Genomic DNA, 13,888 nt, shown 5'->3' with positions numbered 1-13,888 from the left:
ACATGATCATGGACTTGAGGGAGGCCGGCGAGCCGTGGTTCTTCCGGAGCTCTTCAGACAGTGGTCAAAGTGGACTTCCAGACAACGATGATGGTGATCTCGCGGGCGGCAGACTGAGGCCGCGTAGGCCGGCATGGCAGTTCGGCGTTCTGGATGTCCGCGTCGGTGGTCACGGCGGCGTCGCCGCCGGAGAAGGGGGTGGGGCTTGGTCCAGACCAGCGGGACACGACTGGCGCCTCCCCCTCATGGAGTCCCCACCTGTCGCTGCGACGGAAGCCCCAGTTGTCCCCATCCTGAGCAGGATGACGTGGCGCCTGTTTGCTTTCAAGCGCTTGACTGGTCAAGCCAATCGGGATGCTTCGAACAGCAAGGCTGTCGAGATTTCAAACGAGACCGGAGAAAGATTGACCACGTAATTGGTGGTGGCCTCAGAGTAAGTGGAGGAGGGCAGAACGTTGGCGCAGAACCCGAGGGAAATTCTCCCGCCCCGGCTGCTAGGGCGCGTTGCGACAGGCCAACGTGAGGAAGTGGTGGGCACATGCGCTGTGGCCGTCTAGTCTAGTTCGTTGCTAGTGGGGCCGCAGGTGATAGCTCCAGAGATTCCTGTCACCTTGGAAAAGGTAGGGCCAATCCTCGAGCCGATGGCAATCGATGCGGGGGAGCTGGGATCCCAAGGAAGAGAGTCGATTGGGCGTTCGATCGGCGCAGACAATCTGCATGTGGCGCCGCGAGGGGATCCGTCCAATCCGGTGCTGGGCGCGTCGCTTGTGGATAAGCAGGTTGCGGATCCAAGGCATGATAACGCGATGGAGGTGCATGCGGTGGTGCCACCTGGCATGGCCTTGGTAGTGGAGGCCATGCAGCCAGCGGATGGTCACGCGTCGATCAGGCCCCACCCTGATGGGATTCATGCAAGCTTTGTATGTGACTCTGTTCACGTAGCTGCGCCATCGGATGTGCATGCAGAAAAAGAGATGCCTGCCGAGAGGCCTGTGGAAGAGGGCGCCAAAGAGACGTGCTCGGACATTGTAGTGACCAACGACCCAGCCAATGGACTGACATCCAAGGAGGTGGAGATGTACGCGAAGCTCAAGGCTTTCTGCTCATGCATTGTGAAGAAGCTAGCACCACCAATTCTCAAGTAAGTCCAAGCTTCCACCTTGCGGCTTGAGGCAGAACCATTCACCCCTAAAAGAACCACTCGGCAACCAAGAAATCGGCTCCGCAGAACACGCAAAGAGCCACACCTGCGGAGAATGTGCTCCTGTGCACGCTGGGAATTGTGCCAGAAGATCTGGAGGTTACGAACACGGCTGTGCAAGAGCTCAAGTCGCTCTTCGACTCTCCTCTACGTGAGCAGCATGTACGGGTGATTGCAGCCCTGTTTGGCAAGGCTTTGCCTGGGTAGCTTTCTAGAGCTAGTACCGGAGCGGCGGAGGAAATCGGCGCACATTGAGCATGCTCCGAGATGGGTGGGGGTGCAAATCTGTTCCATGGATTTAAACCCATCGGTGACGTGCTGGAACGTTCGAGGATTGAACAACCCAGCGAAGAGGCAAGCAGTCAAAGACTTCCTAGTTTCGGTGCGGCCTAACCTAGTGTGTTTACAAGAAACAAAGCTCGATGTAGTCGATAAGTTTCTCTTAATGCAATGCTATGGACCGTCCTTAGACGGCTTTGCTTATTTACCGGCGATCGATACGAGAGGCGGGATCATTCTTGCCTGGGATATCACCGTGATGCTAGTTGATCACATCTCGCGTGACACGAACTCCATCACTGGACTGGTACACCCCAAGTCAGGAGAGGATTGGTGGGTTATGGTGGTCTATGGGCCACAAGGAGACGACCTCAACACACTATTCCTTGAGGAGCTGACAGTGAGGCAAGCGGCTTGCCTGGGGCCATGGATGGTCCTGGGCGATTTCAACTTAGTCCTTAGAGCCTCGGAGAAAAACAATTTGAACCTTAACAGGGCCATGATGAACAAGTTTAGGAGCTTCGTTGACAATAATGAACTTAAAGAGCTCTACATGCATGGGCGTCATTTTACGTGGTCGAACAAGAGAGATGCCCCGGCAATGACAAAAATCGACATGATCCTCGTCTCGGTGGATTGGGAATTGGCGCGGCCAGACTACCTATTGCAAGCACTCTCGACTAGCGTTTCCGATCATGCCCCACTCCATCTTTCGACAAATGCTACTTACTGGCCGAGGAAAAGATTTCGCTTTGAGAGCTTCTGGGTCAAGCTAGAGGGCTTTGAGCAGGCGGTGAAGGATGCATGGGTTTGCGATCAGGCCATTGTGGATCCTTTCAAGAGACTCGATGCACTCTTCTGGAACGCAGCGGCAGCACTTCAAGCATGGGGACAGAGGAAAGTAGGGAATATTAAACTTCAGATGGCGATTGCCACGACGGGGATCTATCGCCTGGACCAAGTGATGGAAACTAGAGGGCTTACCGAGTTGGAGACGTGGCTAAGAAGAACCCTTAAGTTATCTCTCCTAGGGCTTGCATCGCTCGAGTGCACGATCGAGAGGCAAAGATCGAGACACAAATGGCTCCGTGAGGGAGATGCCAACACCAAGTTTTTTCAGCTGGTCGCCAACGGGAGGAGAGCAAAGAACTTCATACCCCAGGTTAGGCGAGGCGAGGAGATCGCCACTGATCAGAGCCACAAGGAAGAAATTTTCACAGGGGCCTTTCATAACTTGCTTGGCACGACACAGGCAAGAGCGCACACGCTAAACCTACAGTCGCTAGGCATGAACATGCTAGATCTGGGGTGTCTGGATGTGTTGTTCACGGACGAGGAGGTTTTGTCAGTTGTCAAGGAGATGGCCTCGGATCGGGCTCCTGGACCGGATGGATTTACTGTCGAGTTCTACCAAAGATCTTGGCCTATTATCAAGGACGATATTATGGCAGTGCTACTCAAACTTTGTGTCGGAGATGGCCGTGGATTTGCGAGGTTAAATCGTGCGCTGATTGTGCTAATACCTAAGAAGCCGGATGCCCTAGAACTGGGTGATTATCGACCGATCAGTTTGCCGCATAGTTTCTCCAAGTTGTTCGCCAAACTCCTGGCTAACCGAATCCGACCGTGCATGAAGGACCTTGTGGCCACCAACCAGTCGGCTTTCATTCATGGCAGAAATCTGCATGATAACTATCTGTTAGTGAAGCAAGTGGCCAGGAAAATACACGCCAGAAAGAACAGAGGTGTTTTTCTCAAGTTGGATATCTCCCATGCCTTTGACTCCTTGTCTTGGCCTTTCTTATTTGAAGTGCTCTGTGCCAAGGGATTTGGAAGTCGATGTCTCGGATGGTTGGCGGTGCTGCTGCAATCCTCGAGCACCAGAGTGCTGGTTAACGAAGTACCGGGAAGGAGAATTTGGCATGCAAAAGGACTGCGACAAGGGGACCCGGTCTCCCCTCTACTTTTCGTCATCTCCATGGAGGCCCTCACGGCCATGATCTCTAAAGCCATGTTTGATGGTGTTTTGAGCTCCTTCACCGGAATTACGGCGACGTAGCACCTATCCATATATGCGGACGATGTGGCACTATTCGTCAAACCTACACCCCAGGATCTCCTATTTGTCCGAGTCACGCTGCAGCTATTTGGAGAAGCCTCGGGTCTGATAGTAAACTACAGGAAATCCTCGACGATCTTGATCTCTCAGGATCAGGAAGACAAAGCAAGAGTCAAGCAGATACTGCAGTGCCCCATTGGAGAATTCCCGTGCAAGTATCTTGGGCTGCAACTGGCCATCAAGCATCTCACCAAGGCACAATGGCAGCCTCTCTTAGATCAAGTTCGGTACTGCCTTCTGGCTTGGCAGAGAGGTTTATTGCAGAGATCAAGTTGGCTTGTTCTTGTCAAGTCAGTGCTTGAGGCGAGACCAGTGCATCAATTGCTCGTAATGAAGGCCCCAGGTTGGGTTTTGGAGGACATCGATGGATGTATGCGCGCATTTTTCTGGGCAGGAACAGATCGAGTTAAGGGAGGCTAATGCCTAGTGGCATGGAGTTCAATCTGTAAGCCAACCTGTTTCGGTGGTCTTGGGGTGAAAAACCTAAGTCTGCAAGCGTTGGGACTCAGGATGCGCTCGGAATGGTTGCGGCGTACGGACCCGCAAAGGCGTGGCATGGATTGGAGCTTATGGTGGACAACGATGCTAGACAAGTCTTTGACAGTTTGGTACAGATCACGGTGGGCAAAGGAAATAAGATACTTTTCTGGAGAGATAGATGGATCCATGGCTTCTCCATCAGAGATATTGCGCCCACACTGGTGGCCGGTGTGGAAACGAGGATCGGGAATTCCCGTACGGTTGCTCAGGCCTTGGAAGATGAGAGCTGGGCACTCGATGTTCAACCACAGGCTTCTTTTGGGGCACTTCTACAAACTGTCCACCTGAGGCATGCAGTCGCCACAGTTCAACGAGATGTGCACATGGAGGATATCTTTGCTTGGCCGCATGACCCTTCGTGCATGTATACAACGAGATCCGCCTACGCCAAACTTAATCAGGGCGCGATCAGATCACCTACTGCTGCTGCGATTTGGCGTAGCTGGGCACTGCTAAAGTGCAAGATCTTTGCTTGGCTCGCCGTGCAACACCGGCTTTGGACATCCGACAGATGGACGCGACATGGGTTGCAGGACAACACCTCGCCTTGCTACACTTGCTTGCAGGAGGAGGATACAGTTGAGCACATTGTGGTGCAGTGTGTTTATGCTCGCCAGGTGTGGCACACGTGTTTTGACTCCCTACAAATCAATGTCCTTCCTCCCAATAGCACGGACACACTTGTGGAGTGGTGGCTTAGGGATCGCTCTGGTTTCCAAGGGAAGCACAAGCAAGGTTTTGACTCGGTCGTCATCGACGCGGCTTGGATGCTGTGGAAGCAAAGGAACGCCAAGGTGTTCAATCGACCAGAGCAAGTTAAAGACTACAATGAGCTAGCGAGAGCCATCCTTGAGGAAATCCGCGAGTGGTATAATTCAGGTGTGGGTGCGGGTGGATTATACCGTTTTTTGCGAGATCACACTTGATTTTCTTGTAGATGGGTGTGAGTGGGTGCTCGAGCGATGGATGTTCGCATCGATCGCACGAATCTTGTAAACTGTCTTTCTCCTTTCTATAAAAATACAATACGCTATTGGCGTACTTTTGAAAAAAAAAAACGTTCGGCTCCGGTCTTGTCGGCGTCTGACTGGAGGCAACCCAAAGAATTCTACTGAGCTGTCCAGCTCGATGGATAAGCCTGAACAGCTCGCCGTTGCTGCCGCCATTGTTGACCAGTGCGTAGAGCGGGAAGACATGGCGGCGTCGGAGCTACACTTCTTGCTGGTACCGCTAGTGGCGCAGGGCCACATCATCCCCATGGTGGACCTAGCTCTCCTCCTCGCCGCGTGGGGACCGCGCGTCACCGTCGTCACCACACCTGTCAACGTCGCGCGGAACAGAGCCACCATCGACGGAGCCAGGAGGGCGGGCCTCGCCGTCGAGCTCGTGGAGCTCCCCTTCCCCGGCCCGCAGGTGGGGCTGCCGGAGGGGCTGGAGAACCTCGACCAGCTGCTCGACGACGTCAGCAGTACCATGTACCTCGCCTTCTTCCAGGCCGTCTGGAAGATGGCGGAGCCGTTGCAGGGGTACGTCTGTGCGCTGTCGCGCCGGCCGGACTGCATCGTGGCCGACTCGTGCAACCCGTGGACGGCGGGCGTTTGCACGGCGCTCGGCATCCCGAGGCTGATGCTGCACTGCCCGTCCGCCTATTTCCTCCTCGCCGTGCACAACCTGTCCACTCCACGCACGGCGTGTACGACCGTGTCGGCGACAACGAGACGGAGCCGTTCGAGGTGCCGGACTTCCCGATGGGCGCCGTCGGGAACACGGCCATGTTCCGGGGCTTCTTCCATCACCCCGGCGTGGAGAAGGAGCAGCGCGACATTCTCGATGCCGAGGCCACCGCTGATGGCCTGCTGATCAACACGTTCCGCGGCGTCGAGGGCATCTTTGTCGACGCGTATGCGGCGGTGCTCCGCAAGAGGACGTGGGTTCTCGGGTCGACGTGCACCTCTGGCATCTTGGACAAGGACGCCGACGCCATGGCCGACCGCGGCAACCACGCCGACGTCGATGTCGGCCACGTCGTCTCATGGCTCGACGCCCGGCCACCGGCGTGTGCTGTACGTCAGCTTTGGCAGCATCGCGCAGCTGCCAGCGAAGCAGCTCGCCGAGCTCGCGCGCGGCCTCGAGGCGTCAGGGCGGCCGTTCGTATGGGCCATCAAAAGGGCCAAGGCCGGCATCGGCGTGAAGGCGCTGCTCGACGACGAGGGGTTCGAGTCAGATAATATTTGAGAAGGCATATGCTTCGGAGCGCCTCTACCCTGGTCGCATGTATTCCTCGGGATAGACGAGGTCATGGCACGGTCAAAGCTCATCTTCAGGTTTTGCAGTTCATAATCACGTTGATGTATACAGGTTGTCCACTGTGATCAATCTACAAAGTGGTAGGCCACTGCTCCCCTGACCCTGCTACATGCTACCTAGACAAAAGACACCAGGAAGTGGACAAGGACAAGAAAACTCACAGAAAGTCATTGTGCGCATGCGCGGAAGAGTTCTCTCTCTTTATCTGTCATGTCCTTGCTAGCATTTGGGTTGTGTTGCAGAGAAAGAGGGACGCCGCAGATTGGACCGCCATTAGAGGGCTGGCTACTCCTTAGTTGAGAAAAAATTGTGGGCTTTGAATGAGAGAGAACTTGGGGCTGAGGGAACAACTCGCTTTGAGAAACTGAAGGGAGAGAACCTGTGAGAGGAGTGAGAGAGAGAAACAGTGTCATTCTGAACTTGCTATTTTTTAACTTGAGTGTGAGAGTATGAGAGAAAGCCTTTTATTTTCGTAGGTAAAAGAGAGCTTGTGCAGCATATGAGAGGATGAGAAAAGAGATAGATTGTGTGAGAGAGATTGAGCATGCATGTGACAGAGTTTTGAAGAAGAGACATGCATGGACCTCATACAATAATGCTTTTTGTGCTGGGAGATGCTGCCACTGTGTGGAAAACAACAAAACCCTACAGGTCTACTGCCGGCCACTATTCCTGGGGGAGGACCTACGAAGCAGACCTACAGAACTACTCCTGCTAATCGAGAGTTTAAGCGCCCACAGATTCTCCTCGTATCTCGAGACACATAACAGTGACGGATGGCCAAGATAGCAGGGCTTCGAAGCATATGCGTGAAAAATCCGCGTCCGGTTCAAGTCGCGCGTGGAGGGCAAGGGCCTCGTCGTGCGCGGGTGGGCGCCGCAGGTGACCATCCTATCGCACCCGGCGGTGGGTGGCTTCCTCACATACTGCGGATGGAACGCGACGCTAAAGGCCATCTCCCACGGCGTGCCGACGCTGACGTGGCCCTGCTTCACCGACCAGTTCTGCAGCGAGCGGCTGCTCGTGGACGTGCTCCGCGTAGGCATCAGGTCGGGCGTCAAGGTGCCCGCCAAGAACGTCCCCAAAGTGGCCGATGGCGTCCAGGTGCCGAGCGGCGACGTGGAGAAGGCCATTGCCGAGCTGATAGATGGCGGGTCCGAGAGGACGGTGAGGAGGTCCAGAGCCAAGGAAGTTGCGAGGGAGGCGAGAGCGGCCATGGAGGAAGGCGGGTCGTCGTACTCCGACCTGACGGACATGATCCGCTACGCCTTGGAGCTGTCGAGAAAAAGGAGCCACGAGAGGGACACAAGCTCGATGACCCTTCCTCTCACGGCAGCAGAGCTGCGAAGCAACGACGGCGAGAAGATCGAAGCCGGTGCTCCATTGTCACTACAGTCCTAAGCTGTATAACTCATCATCGGAGGATTGTAAAGCTAGTTTTTTAGGCATTGCAAAGATATTACTAGTTGTTATAAAACTCATATTGTACATGCGCTTGCAAAATTTGGGAAACAAATGTATAAATGTAGTATAGCATGCGAATGAGCTTTTTTTAATCTGATAATAACAAAATTAGTTGCCAAGTATAACAATTTTCATGCTTTAGTTTATTTTTGTCACAAAAAGTTGCCGTGTTTGGTAACTAATTTGTCATCTCGTGTTGGATTATGGATAGGCTTAGGCCCATATAAGACACTAATCCCTGGTTAATCTTCAGGCCCATGTATGAGATGGCAGGTGGTGGGAAGTTTAGTCCCACCTTGCTAGTTGAGGAGAGTTGAGACCCCTTTATAAGGAATGCTCTACCACTTGCCATTGGAAGCTTTGGAAGAGGAGTGGTACACGCGCGCTCCTCCTCCTCCGCAAGACGTTGGACTATGGGCTGACTGAGAGCAGGTGCCTCCGGAACCGTGTCGTTTTTGCCTCTGCTTCCACTACTTCCTCGGCATCGACACCATGGCTGACGCCGCCGCCGCTAAGAAGAAAGCCACGGACGACGCCGAGGCTGCTGCTACCGCCGCCGCGTTGGCCTGGCCAACTGGAGGGTATGATCTGTTCATCCCTCGTTTACTCGTACTTATGCTAGCCGTATATGTGCTGCTCATAGAAGGTTCGATTCTATGTTCTATACGTGCTAGTATGCTTAGGTATCGCTATGAGATGCATACCTTTTATGCCATGCTTATCATTTACTCGTGGATAAGTCTAATCGGAAAAGTGCTAATATTTCCGACAATCCGAAAACCTTATTTTAGGCACTTTTCGATTCAAGGCTTTGCTGCTACTCTGAAACCAGAAAAGTTTACCGGGACGCATTTTGAGCGTTGGCAGACTAGGACCACCTTGTGGATCACAGCGATGAATGTGTTCTGAGTTGGTGGTGTGTCCCTCACAGAAACGATTGCTCCTGAACAGGAGAAGGCGTCTAGCACCAATGTGGTGCAGAAGAACTTCCACAAGTTCAAGGGAAAGAACTCTGTCCAGCAGAATACTACCTTTAAGAAAAAGGGTAAGAAGAAAGACAAAAAGAGAGATGGCTGCTTTACTTGTGGTTCAGATGAACATTGGGCAAAAAAGTGCCCAAACAAGTACAAGAAGCCAGCATAGGACTCCAAGTCTGTGAATGTCACTCTGAGCAACAATGATGCGGCATCTGGGTATGGTAATCTGTTTACCATACTTTCAGTTTGTCAGTCCACCGATTGGTGGATTGACACTGGGGCCAATATTCATGTGTGTGTTGATGTGTCTTTGTTTTCTTCTTACTAGGTCGCACTGTTGGGGAATGTAGTAATTTCAAAAATTTCCTACGCACACGCAAGATCATGGTGATGCATAGCAACGAGAGGGCAGAGTGTTGCCTACGTACCCTCATAGAACGGAAGCGAAAGCGTTAGCACAACGCAGTTGATGTAGTCGTACGTCTTCACGGCCCGACCGATCAAGCATCGAAACTACGACACCTCCGAGTTCTAGCACACGTTCAGCTCGATGACGATCCCGGACTCCGATCCAGCAAAGTGTCGGGGATGAGTTCCGTCAGCACGACGGCGTGGTGAGGATCTTGATGTTCTACCGTCGCAGGGCTTCGCCTAAGCACCGCTACAATATTATCAAGGACTATGGTGGAGGGGGGCACCGCACACGGCTAAGAGAACGACCACGAAGATCAACTTGTGTGTCTATGGGATGCCCCCTGGCCATGTATATAAAGGAGTGGAGGAGGGGAGGGGCCGGCCCTCTCTATGGCGCGCCCTAGGGGAGTCCTACTCCCACCGGGAGTAGGATTCCCCCTTTCCTAGTAGAACTAGGAGCCCTTCCAAATAGTAGGAGTAGGAGGGAAGGAAAGGAAAGGGAAAAGGAGAAGGAAGGAAGGGGGCGTCCCCCTTCCCTAGTCCAATTCGGACCAGACCAAGGGGAGGGGTGTGGCCACCCTTGAGGCCCTTTTCCTTCTTTCCCGTATGGCCCAATAAGGCCCAATACATATTCCCGTAACTCTCCGGTACTTCGAGAAATACCTGAATCACTCGGAACCTTTCCGATGTCCGAATATAGTCGTCCAATATATCGATCTTTATGTCTCGACCATTTCGAGACTCCTCGTCATGTTCCTGATCTCATCCAGGACTCCGAACTCCTTCGGTACATCAAAACTCATAAACTCACAATATAACCGTCATCGAAACCTTAAGCATGCGGACCCTACGGGTTTGAGAACAATGTAGACATGACCGAGACACGTCTCCGGTCAATAACTAATAGCGGAACCTGGATGCTCATATTGGCTCCCACATATTCTACGAAGATCTTTATCGGTCAGACCGCATAACAACATATGTTGTTCCCTTTGTCATCGGTATGTTACTTGCCCGAGATTCGATCATCGGTATCTCAATACCTAGTTCAATCTCGTTACCGGCAAGTCTCTTTACTCGTTCCGTAATACATCATCTCGCAACTAACTCATTAGTTGCAATGCTTGCAAGGATTTAGGTGATGTGCATTACCGAGAGGGCCCAGAGATACCTCTCCGACAATCCGAGTGACAAATCCTAATCTCGAAATACGCCAACCCAACAAGTATCTTCGGAGACACCTGTAGAGCACCTTTATAATCACCCAGTTACGTTGTGATGTTTGGTAGCACACAAAGTGTTCCTCCGGTAAACGGGAGTTGCATAATCTCATAGTCATAGGAACATGTATAAGTCATGAAAAAAGCAATAACAACAAACTAAACGATCAAGTGCTAAGCTAACGAAATGGGTCAAGTCAATCACATCATTCTCCTAATGATGTGATCCCGTTAATCAAATGACAACTCATGTCTATGGTTAGGAAACATAACCATCTTTGATCAATGAGCTAGTCAAGTAGAGGCATACTAGTGACACTCTGTTTGTCTATGTATTCACACATGTATTATGTTTCCGGTTAATACAATTCTAGCATGAATAATAAACATTTATCATGATATAAGGAAATAAATAATAACTTTATTATTGCCTCTAGGGCATATTTCTTTCAGTCTCCCACTTGCACTAGAGTCAATAATCTAGTTCACATCGCCATGTGATTTAACATCAATAGTTCACATCACCATGTGATTAACACCCATAGTTCACATCGACATGTGACCAACACCCAAAGGGTTTACTAGAGTCAATAATCTAGTTCACATCGCTATGTGATTAACACCCAAAGAGTACCGAGGTGTGATCATGTTTTGCTTGTGAGAGAAGTTTAGTTAATGGGTCTGCCACATTCAGATCCGTAAGTATTTTGCATATTTCTATGTCAACAATGCTCTGCATGGAGCTACTCTAGCTAATTGCTCCCACTTTCAATATGTATCTAGATTGAGACTTAGAGTCATCTGGATTAGTGTCAAAACTTGCATCGACGTAACCTTTTACGACGAACCTTTTGTCACCTCCATAATCGAGAAACATATCCTTATTCCACTAAGGATAATTTTGACCAATGTCTAGTGATCTACTCGTAGATCACTATTGTACTCCCTTGCCAAACTCAGGGCAGGGTATACAATAGGTCTGGTACATAGCATGGCATACTTTATAGAACCTATGGTTGAGGCATAGGGAATGACTTTCAGTCTCTCTCTATCTTCTGCCGTGGTCGGGTTTTGAGTCTTACTCAACTTCACACCTTTGTAACATAGGCAAGAACTCCTTCTTTTACTACTTCAAAATCTTGTCAAGGTATGTACTCATTGAAAAACTTATCAAGCGTCTTGATCTATCTCTATAGATCTTCATGCTCAATATGTAAGCAGCTTCACCGAGGTCTTTCTTTGAAAAACTCCTTTCAAACATTCCTTTATGCTTTGCAGAATAATTCTACATTATCTCTGATCAACAATATGTCTTTCACATATACTTATCAGAAATGCTGTAGTGCTCCCACTCACTTTCTTGTAAATACAGGCTTCACCACAAGTCTGTATAAAACTATATGCTTTGATCAACTTATCAAAGCGTATATTCCAACTCCGAGATGCTTGCACCAGTCCATAGATGGATCGCTGGAGCTTGCATATTTTCTTAGTACCTTTAGGATTGACAAAACCTTCTGGTTGCATCATATACAACTCTTCTTTAATAAATCCATTAAGGAATGCAGTTTTGTTTATCCACTCGCCAGATTTCATAAAATGCGGCAATTGCTAACATGATTCGGACAGACTTAAGCATAGATACAAGTGAGAAACTCTCATCGTAGTCAACACCTTGAACTTGTCGTAAACCTTTTTGCGACAATTCTAGGTTTGTAGATAGTGACACTACTATCAGCGTCCGTCTTCCTCTTGAAGATCCATTTAGTATCAATGGCTCGCCAACCAATGGGCAAGTCAATCAAAGTCCATACTTTGTTCTCATACATGGATCTCATCTCAGATTTCATGGCCTCAAGACATTTCACGGAATCTGGGCTCATCATCGCTTCCTCATAGTTCGTAGGCTCGTCATGGTCAAGTAACATGACCTCCAGAACAGGATTACCGTACCACTCTGGTGCGGATCTCACTCTGGTTTACCTACGAGGTTCGGTAGTAACTTGATCTGAAGTTACATGATCATCATCATTAGCTTCCTCACTAATTGGTGTAGTAGTCACAGGAACAGATTTCTGTGATGAACTACTTTCCAATAAGGGAGCAGGTACAGTTACCTCATCAAGTTCTACTTTCCTCCCACTCACTTCTTTCGAGAGATACTCCTTTTCTAGAAAGGATCCATTCAAAGCAACGAATATATTGCCTTCGGATCTGTGATAGAAGGTGTACCCAACATTTTCTTTTGGGTATCCAATGAAGACGCACTTCTCCGATTTGGGTTTGAGCTTATCAGGTTGAAACTTTTTCACATAAGCATTGCAACCTCAAACTTTAAGAAACGACAGCTTAGGTTTCTTGCCAAACCATAGTTCATATGGTGTCGTCTCAATGGATTTAGATGGTGCCCTATTTAACGTGAATGTAGCTGTCTCTAATGCATGACCCCAAAACGATAGCGATAAATCAGTAAGAGACGTCATAGATTGCACCATATCTAATAAAGCACGGTTACGATGTTCGGACACACCATTACACTGTGGTGTTCCAGGTGGCGTGAGTAGTGAAACTATTTCACATTGTTTTAACTGAAGGCCAAACTCGTAACTCAAATATTTTACTTCTGCGATCATATCGTAGAAACTTCTAATTTTGTTACGATGATTCTCCACTTCACTATGAAATTCTTTGAACTTTTCAAATGTTTCAGACTTGTGTTTCATCAAGTAGATATACTCATATCTGCTCAAATCATCTGTGAAGATCAGAAAATAATGATACCTGCCACGAGCCTCAATATTCATCGGACCACATACATCAGTATGTATGATTTCCAACAAATCTGTTGCTCGCTCCATTGTTCTGGAGAACGGAGTCTTAGTCATCTTGCCCATGAGGCATGGTTCGCAAGCATCAACTGATTCATAATCAAGTGATTCCAAAAGCCCATCAGCATGGATTTTCTTCATGCGCTTTACACCAATATGACCTAAACGGCAGTGCCACAAATAAATTGCACCATCATTATTAACTTTGCATCTTTTGGTTTCAATATTATGAATATGTGTATCACTATGATCGAGATCCAACGAACCATTTTCATTGGGTGTGTAACCATATAAGGTTTTATTCATGTAAACAGAACAACAATTTATTCTCTTACTTAAATGAATAACCGTATTGCAATAAACATGATCAAATCATATTCATGCTAAACGCAAACACCAAATAACACTTATTTAGGTTCAACACTAATCCCAAAAGTATAGGGAGTGTGTGATGATGATCATATCAATTTTGGAACCACTTCCAACACACATCGTCACTTCACCCTTAACTAGACTATGTTCATTCTGCAACTCCCGTT

The 13,888-nt window shown here is 49.5% G+C and overlaps 1 pseudogene; it reads left to right on the top strand.

The window, feature by feature from the left end:
• Window positions 1–5,092: 5,092 nt before the first annotated feature.
• On the top strand, window positions 5,093–7,922 carry LOC147978754 (UDP-glycosyltransferase 73C5-like; annotated as a pseudogene).
• The last annotated feature ends 5,966 nt before the right edge of the window (window positions 7,923–13,888 follow it).

This window comes from Triticum urartu, chromosome 3A (genome assembly GCF_056163025.1).
Source record: "Triticum urartu cultivar PI428250 chromosome 3A, HENAU_Tu73, whole genome shotgun sequence".
NCBI lineage: Eukaryota > Viridiplantae > Streptophyta > Magnoliopsida > Poales > Poaceae > Triticum > Triticum urartu.
The sequence above is the reverse complement of the archived record's forward strand: the minus strand, read 5'-3'. Positions and strand labels throughout refer to the sequence as shown.